Source organism: Micropterus dolomieu, linkage group LG13 (assembly GCF_021292245.1).
Source record: "Micropterus dolomieu isolate WLL.071019.BEF.003 ecotype Adirondacks linkage group LG13, ASM2129224v1, whole genome shotgun sequence".
NCBI classification, from domain to species: Eukaryota; Metazoa; Chordata; class Actinopteri; order Centrarchiformes; family Centrarchidae; genus Micropterus; species Micropterus dolomieu.
In genome coordinates, this window is record NC_060162.1 from 30,412,617 (window position 1) to 30,421,083 (window position 8,467).

At 39.0% G+C, this 8,467-nt stretch overlaps 1 long non-coding RNA gene across 1 annotated transcript in view; it reads right to left on the minus strand.

Annotated features, from left to right (window-relative positions):
* Nucleotides 1-3,591: 3,591 nt before the first annotated feature.
* LOC123981432 overlaps nucleotides 3,592-8,467 on the minus strand; it is a 52,095-nt gene continuing 47,219 nt past the window's right edge. The window contains exons 2-3 of the long non-coding RNA XR_006827764.1: nucleotides 3,930-4,055; nucleotides 3,592-3,838 (exon numbers count right to left, since the gene is read on the minus strand). This is a non-coding gene — a long non-coding RNA (uncharacterized LOC123981432). The remainder of the gene's footprint in view (nucleotides 3,839-3,929; nucleotides 4,056-8,467) is intronic.

The window sequence follows — 8,467 nt, forward strand, 5'->3', positions numbered from 1 at the left end:
TGATCAGTAACGTTAATTGGCAATAAAAGGTAATGTTAGCTTAGAGCATGGAAGCATCAACCAGCTAAACTTTTACTGCTCTGGTAGAAAAAACATGTAGTTGGATTAATTTCATGTAGTTATGCGCTGTGCTTTGGCTTGTGGTGTAAAATATGTAGTTACTCTCTCTCCCCAGCGCTCTGTTTTAGCTTTGTCGGTTATGTTCGTGAGACAATCTGCTGATCACTAATTGGCAATAAAACGTAGCTTCCAGCATGAAAGCACAGATCAGCCAGCTAAACTTAGTAGAAAAAATAACCTGGTAGAAAAAAATATGTTGATGGATTGTAATTTAATGTAGTTTTTCTACAGCACTCTGTTATGGCTTTGTTATGTGGACAGAAATGTGCCCTTACCATCCTGAGACAAACAGCTGATGAATAATATTTGCAATAAAATGGTAACAGCATGGAAGCTCAGATCAGCAGCTAAACTTCTGTTGAATACTGCCCTGGTGGAAACATGTATTTCTTTTTACTGCTAATCGTGATATGTAACAAGACCGTGTGCCTATCAAGTTACCAATAATGAAAATGTGTTTTTTGGATACTGCTTCGCCACTGTGCACACAAATGTGTAATTTGTACTTTCACATGCTAAATGCCCATTAAAAACATTGCACCGTTTTACCACAAGTTGAAATTATAGCTGACAGTACTACCTTGTGTTTCTCTTGTATTTTAAAAAAATAAAAAAGACATTCTGGTAAGATTTGCAGATTGCTTACCTAATTAATTAAGCAAAGCCAGAGGAGCCTTGATCCTCACCTGACAATGCCTTTGTAAACTTCATGTATTATGTGGTTTATAATGGTCTGTGGTGCAGAAGCAGTGAGGCTTACATTGTCCTGTTATCTGTCAGTGGTCATACTTGATGCACTAGATGTGATAGTTTTTGAGATGTTCTTCATTTACTATGGTATATTAGTCCAGAAGGTCATACATTTTGTTACATCTTGGGAGGGTTGCTCCCAAAATGTAACAAAATGTATGATTACAGTACAGTAAAATAATAAAAATAAAATAATGTATTACAGGAGAATGAGATATCATATTAGTACTTAATTTCTTGATGTGACTGTTGTTTAATGAACAAGTAACAATAATATTCACAATAACATATTACATTATACATTACTGAATAATTAAGTAAATATAATTTCTTAATATATCTATCTAAAGAAAAATAATTTCATGACTGGCAACTCTCTGCTATCTCACAGATGACATCTTTTGTCCTGTCTCAGGCACCGTAGCTATACTACTTGCTTGGATAGGGGAGGGGGTGCAATTAGCAACTCTCACCACTAGATGCCACTAAAACTTACACACTGAACCTTTAACTCACAGGTTCACTCTTATTCAACTTGTCAATCATTAGATCTTCATCCTCCAAAGTTTCAGAGGTTAATTTACTATCAGATTTAGGGGTACCAAATTATGGAATACCTTTTCCCACCTGGCAATAAACTACTCCTCATTAAAATGTTATTTAAAAGATATTTTAAGCCCATTTAACTGCTGTTTTAAAATTCTAATACAGAAATTAACTTAATTTAAATTATGTTTATATTTTTGTTCTTATATTTCTAGTATTGTTACTGTCATTGAAATTAAGTTGTTGATGTTATATATGTTTTTTTCTATTATTAGTTTGTCATTACTTTATGTAGTCTCTGTATGTTATTATTTCTTTACTTTTAAAAATTATATCTATAGGTGGAGGCGTTAAATAAGCCCATTTGGTTTTTCTGCCTCTTCCTGCACATTATATAACTTGCTTGTTTTTTTTTCTTTACAAATAAATGATGTCCAGAGAGAGTCTCTGTCCCTGCATCAATGGAATATTGATAATAAAAACGGTCATGTTAAAGATCATGTCTGGGTAACGAACTACTATCTAACTGGGATTTCGATGTTTCTGAAGACGCAAAGTTCTGCAAATGAATGTGTTCCATATATGCTTTGATATTAACTGTATGAATGAGGAAACAATGTGTCAGACAGCCAGCTCACACAGTCTGCACTAAAGGGTCAAACACACCAGCGTTCATGAACGTGTTCGTTTGAAGTGACAAAGGCCTCTAGTGACCATAGGTATAACGACGGGAGCAAAGGAGGAAGAATATGGGAGGCTGCTGTTCATTTCCTATTTCCAACCGACAGTCAAGTTTTGTTTTTTTTTTTAAGCATGACCATGATCGTTCTCTAACCTTAACCCAGTATTGTGTATTTTTTGGTAAAGATATTTTTGCCGTTATTTTGAGAGACAGGACAGTGAATTGCAAATTAAGAAATAGGAAACTGGGCGACATGCAGCAACAGGCCACAGGCTAGACTTGAACCTGAGCAGCTGCAGTAAGGACATGGGGGCGGGCACTCAACCAAGCGAGCTAACCACGCTCCCAACCCAGTGTTTATTATTGTAACCATGACAACAAAGGTCCCCTAACCTTAACAAAGTAGTAACTTGTCTTCCAGCCAATAATAATAATAATAATAGTAATTATCCATCCATCGTCAACCGCATATCCTGTGTACAGGGTCGCTGGGGGCCTGGAGCCTACGCCAGCTGACATTGGGCGAAAGGCGGGGTACACCCTGGACAGGTCGCCAGTCCATCGCAGGGCCACACATAGATAAACAACCATTCGCACTCACATTCACACCTAAGGACAGTTTTAGAGACACCAATTAACCTAGCCTGCATGTCTTTGGATGGTGGGAGGAAGCTGGAGCACCCGGAGAGAACCCACACGGGGAGAACATGCAAACTCAACACAGAAAGGCCGGGGCAACCGGGGTTTGAACCCACAACACTGTCGCCTCACACTGTTGCTAACCACTGCACCACCACGCCACCCTAATAATAATTTGCAGAAAGGGAGGAGGGTGTCTACAGTTCCTATAGGGTCCCGCAACGTTTCGTGCTCGTGCCCTAATAGTAATAATGATGATCTTTTTATAGAGCACTTTTCGAAATCCATGTTACAAAGTTTCTAAATAAAAGACACAGTCATAAAACCATCAGGTTTTAAACAAAAACATTAAAACAAGAAAAACAGTTGAAAAAGATAAAACCAAGAAACATACAGAAAACAAGGAATTAAAATACAGTTAAAAGGAAAATGAAAGTTAAATATAATCAGGAAATAGCGGCATCAGATCATAAAATGCTTCTGTGTGTCTAAAGGTGTTTTGTCATTTAACTTTAATTTCTTCTTTAAGTTAGCTCTGATCTCTCTTTTTTACAGTTAAAACATATCCAATACAACCTCAGAGGTTGTACAGCACAATATCACTACTTATTTTGTTTTTATATTTTGTCCATTTGTTTAATGTCCCCAGTGGTTTAACTTTTCACCTTGCTGCAGAAGATTTAACTTTTTGTGTTTTTTGTCATGCTAGATTATTATGATCCAGTGTTTGTTTGTTTTCTGCAGCATACATAAAATGGATTCCAAGAGGTAGCAGGACCATTAGAAAGTTTATTGAAGGCTTTTTGTCTTTGTACAGTAATGACTTTTTCTCTCAGGACTTCCACTATGTTGATTAACATGTTGAAAACATTTTCTATTAATATGCAATAAACGTAATAGATCCTACAGCTTTGGTGGAGATTTTTAGTGCTCTCCCTGCTAGTTTCTAGTGACATTCCCTATTCCTGCCATTTACGCTGGTTTGAAAGAATAGTTAGTGGGGGTGAGGTGGGGGCGGGGGAATCTTACATGTGAGAAATGTTGGCCAAGTTGGCAAAGGCATTCTGAGAAATAGAAGACAGTGTTGTCCCCACAAGCCACCTACAAAACATAAGTAAACAGTCTTGGGACTTGGCATTTTCTTTCTTAATACAATGAAGAGTTACAAGTTGAAAAAAAATTGGTTACTTACACCTCCTGTGTGCTGGAATGGAAAACAGGCATGAACCTAACTCCAAAACATGACACACTATGGATGCTCCAGTCACACCGACAATGAGTTGGACAATAATCCACAGGGAAAGTGACCTCAATAGTACTGAAAATGAAAAAAAGGAGTTTCAAATCAGACTTCATTGTAAGAGTGGTAATTCAGTGGTGGAGACTCCCTGGTAATCCTGCACAGTGAGAGATTTAGAAAGAGGCTGGGCTGTCTGGGACTTTGGCAAGACCACAAACTGGCACTTCTGGTCAAGACCTTCAAAATAAAAACCTAATTGATAGACATGACTTTAATGTCTCCTTGTGTAATGCAAACAATGACAGCAAAGCAGCCTACACAATATACACACACAGAGGTACAGACAGTAAAGGTGATGTTGCTATAGACTAAATGAAAAATGGTACAGATATTAATAGTAGTGTTAATGATAATAATTGTAATGTTAATGATTATAATAACAATAATAACAATAGGACTAGTAGTGTCTGACCAATAAGAGCTTTGTATGTGAGAAGGATTGTTTCATTTTTTTTCTCTCACCAATTCAGTGATATGGGTCTTAAAAAAAAGTTTAATATCTAACCAAATGTCATGATATTTGTATAAAGAAACACTTTCTGAAATCTGTTGAGTGTGTTAAGTTTAAAAGAAGCCTCACTTGTGTTTCCAGAAACACCATATACTTGGTTTTATTTTTATTTAGGGGTGGCTGTGGTTCAGGAGGTAGAGCGGGGTGCCTGTTAATTGGAAGGTCAGCGGTTCAATCCCCAGTCCAGGCATCATGTCAAAATGTCCTTGGGCAAGATGCTGAACACTGAATTGCACCTGGCAGCCAGTGTGTGAATGTTAGTTTCTGTTTGAGCACTTAGGCCATGTGTATGGTAAAATGCAGATGCTTTGAATGGTTAGAAAGGCGCTATACAAAATACGGAGCGTTTAAAACCAAGCAAAAATCTAAAAGGGAATCCTGAAAATCAGTCTGTCAGTCAAAAGTGCTTGTACGAGAGAAGGAGCTGCCTGGTACAACACTATCAGTGCATTTTGAAGTGTCGCATTAGAAAAGGTTGATGTCGAAAAAGAGTTCCAATGTGTACAATAACAGTTTTGGCATTTGAGTGCTTGCTAATGAGTTGCGGCAGCATAGCGTCCAAGTCCAAAACCCTAGCACCCAGATAGCAGTAGGTCTCAGCCTTATGCACTCTGAACAGGCATTGGTGGATGTGCAGGCCTGAAATCTGTTCCCCAATTTCAATTTCAATATATGTTTTTTGTCGGGGAACACGCTTTAGAGCCCGGTCTATCTGGGACAACAGTCCACGGCTTAGGAAATAGTGCAGATGTGGTGGAGCAAACCTGGATCTTAGGCTTTACTCCCAAACCAGGCCAAGGATCATCGCTATTGCCAGGTCATTTTTCCAGGGCTCTGAATTGTCCCTAGCAAATTTTAATTAAATTATATAAATGTTGTCAGTCAGTGTCTAGTCAGTGTATTTGCTACACAAACGGTTAACAGTCCTCTGCAAAGTAGGCAAGATAATAACACAACACACCTGACCGTGACACAAACATCTGTCGCTCTGTGTCTGTCCTTCTCACTCAGAGACACTTTGCTGTGTTTGACCGTCTCTCTGCTCCAGGATGCTTAATTCCCTCTGAAGCGACTGTGAGCTGCACTTTATCAGAGGTGCTGAAGTGAACATTTTTGTGGTGAGATTTCTGTCTGATCACAAGTGTTTTCAATTTCTACCTCTGATAAAGAGCAGCGCGCTCGTCTCATTGAGTACAATCCCAGATGGGCTCAGAAAAATAACGCAGGGTAATGCACAGCAATGCACAGCAGAGGGGCAGGAAGCTTTTGTTAAAAAAATATGACTTAATTCGCAATAGATTGTGATTTTATTCTTGTAATATTCTGACTTTTGTCTCAAAATATTATTCTGCACATGTCAGAGAACACAGATATGTGGGAGAGATTATTAATGTGCAGAAAGTTTTGAACATGAGCAGAAAAGCTGAGAAGCTGTAAAAATCCAGGAATTTCTAAAGATGCACATTCTACTTCAGACCCTTTTAATGAAATTAAATGAGTAAAGTTGATCTACAGGAGAAACATATATGACAGCAATACAGAATGCCTGAGAGCCTTACCTCATTATATTACACTATATTTTGAATTGTTTGGAAACACCCCTGATGTAAATGCTCCGTACTTGTATAGCGCCTTTCGACCACTCAAAGCGCTTTTACACTACAGCTGCATTCACCAGTCATACACATTCACACACTGGTTGAAACAGAGGCAATTCGGGGTTCAGTATCTTGCCCAAGGACACTTCGACACGCAACCAGGGGAAGACAGGGATTGAACCGCCAACCTTCCGCTCTACCTCCTGAGCCACAGCCGCCCCATGTTTGCTGTAGTGCGTCAAACTTTTTTTACTCTCCTGCCCCATCCAGACTGTGTACAAGGTATCCGATCTTCTACATCCTCTATCTCTGCTAACAGAGATTAGAAAGGCGAGAACGGGAACAGGTGAGCGTCACATAGGGGCTCCTGGGTAATGTATTTACATTTATATTTACTCATTTGGCAGACGCTTTTATCCAAAGCAACTTACATTTGAGGAACAACATACAAGCATCAACAAAGCATCAATACAGTAAGAGATCTACAACTGACAATACATACTAGTAAGAACAGCAATAAATACGAGTAAGAGCTAATGTCTTGTCTTGCACATGTCGCATGGATGGGGTAAATACCTAGGGAAAGAAGTAAAAGTTTATGTTAGAGGTTAGGAGTTATAAGAGGAAGTGTTCTCGGAAGAGATGAGTTTTCAGGAGTTTCTTGAAGTTAGAGAGGGACGCCCCTGCTCTGATGGCGTGTGGTAGCTTGTTCCACCATCGTGGTGTCACAGATGCGAATGAGTCCTTTTGGGCTGATCAAAACCAGATACGCTGCTGCGTTCTGGGCCATTTGTAGGGGTTTCACCGCACAAGCTGGAAGACCTGGTAGGGCATTGCAATAGTTGAGGCTGTTTATTTAGGGCCATACAAATCGCCCAGAGAACTTGATATGGAGAGGGGAGAAATGACCGGCAGCTTGTGAGAAGTGCCAGTGTGCAGGAAAATGTCCCAGTATGCTAAAGAGTAAAATATAGATGTGCGGTGAGTAGTGGCCCACTGCAAGCGCTGCCAGGAGGGAGTTAAAAGCTAAGCTTCAGTGTACCAGTGAAGTCAAGGCAGTAGTAGTAGATCTGATCACATCGCTATAACCTTCCTGCTTCAGACTGATCTTGGCACCACCCACTCAATTAGCATACATGCAAAAGCATAAATAAATGTAGAAATGTGGAAATACAGAAATTAATAAATGTAGGAATACAGAAATATCCCCTTTCACGACAAAAATATAATTAATTTTTATTTAGTTATGTATTTAATTATTTATTAATGCCATTTTTGGTCCTTTGTAGTTTTGTGGTATTGTATGATGATTGTACTGTTTATTTCTGGATTAGCTGATGGCTGCTTTAGCTTCAGCTCTCTTCTCCCTTTCACGTATCACTTATTGTCATGCTCTTTTTTTGTTTTTTGTGACAATGTCTCTGGCAGAAAACTAAAAAATGAATAAGTTGATAGGGGCTGGTGCTGAAATAGAGCTCAGTCATGACGGTTACAGTTACTAAAATATAAATACAATCCAAAATAAAAGCGCAAGAATGTTTTTTGAAGCAATACTTCATGTTGAGTTCATTGAGAGCTTTTACTTTGAAAAGTTCTGAAGGACATTTGAAAGAGTCTCTGGCTTACTTGACACACCTCTGAATAAGCCATCAGTAAACGTGTGATTGGATTCCCCTGAATTTCCTCAGGGAAATGAAAATTAGTGTTCATAGGTTTATGAATGCAGATCAAACACCGGGACGCACAGTGTCCTTATAGGCAAATCAATTTGTTTAACTAGGGAGGGGAAAAAAAGTCTGCAAGATTTTGGGATCTATCTTACAATTCCTCCAACAGAAGCCCCGCATTTTACCGACTGCACTGAACTTGCACGAAAGTGTCCAAGGGTTTGAAATAATACTGAAATAATGTTCTGGCCCACCATGTAACAGCTTGAAAAAAAATGTCCCGATGTCTGACTTATTTACCGACCCCTGCCTTATATGAAATCAAGAGATAAATGAGAACATTTCTGATAACTGAAAACAGACTGAGGACTAATTATCTTCAGTAAATAGGTAGAAGGAAGTCAATGGACGTTTACATAGAATGACTCTGAAATTTGTCCGCAGGGAGCTCTGATAGTTTGTGATAGTTTGTAAAAAGCAGTAGCCTACAGTTCATCATGTTAAAGTTGGCAAAAATCTGAGGAGAAAAGAAATCAGCGTTTGGATCTACAGAAAATGGCGGATTCGTCACCGCCCCTAAATGCCCGTGTGTGTGTGTGTGTGTGTGTGTGTGTGTGTGTGTGTGTGTGTGTGTGTGTGTGTGTGTGTGTGTGT